The sequence below is a fragment of the Cariama cristata genome, unplaced genomic scaffold, assembly GCF_000690535.1.
Source record: "Cariama cristata isolate BGI_N322 unplaced genomic scaffold, ASM69053v1 scaffold1024, whole genome shotgun sequence".
In the NCBI taxonomy this organism is placed as follows: domain Eukaryota; kingdom Metazoa; phylum Chordata; class Aves; order Cariamiformes; family Cariamidae; genus Cariama; species Cariama cristata.
The window spans coordinates 13,368-13,568 of NW_009614425.1; positions in this window are offsets into that span (position 1 = coordinate 13,368).

The following is a 201-nucleotide window of genomic DNA, read 5'->3' on the forward strand; positions in this document are numbered from 1 at the left end:
GTCAGGGCCCCCTGCCAGCCCGCGGCGCTGGGCTGGGCAGAAAGCCCGTTTCTCCCCGGGATGCGGGTGACATTAAGCATCCAGGGACATGGCAAAGCCCAGCCCGGCTCCTGCCAGGGTCAGCTGGAGCCGGAGAGAAGGACCCCATGAAACAGAGATAAACAGGTTGAACGGATTTTTCTCAGCTTGCAAGGAGAAAGC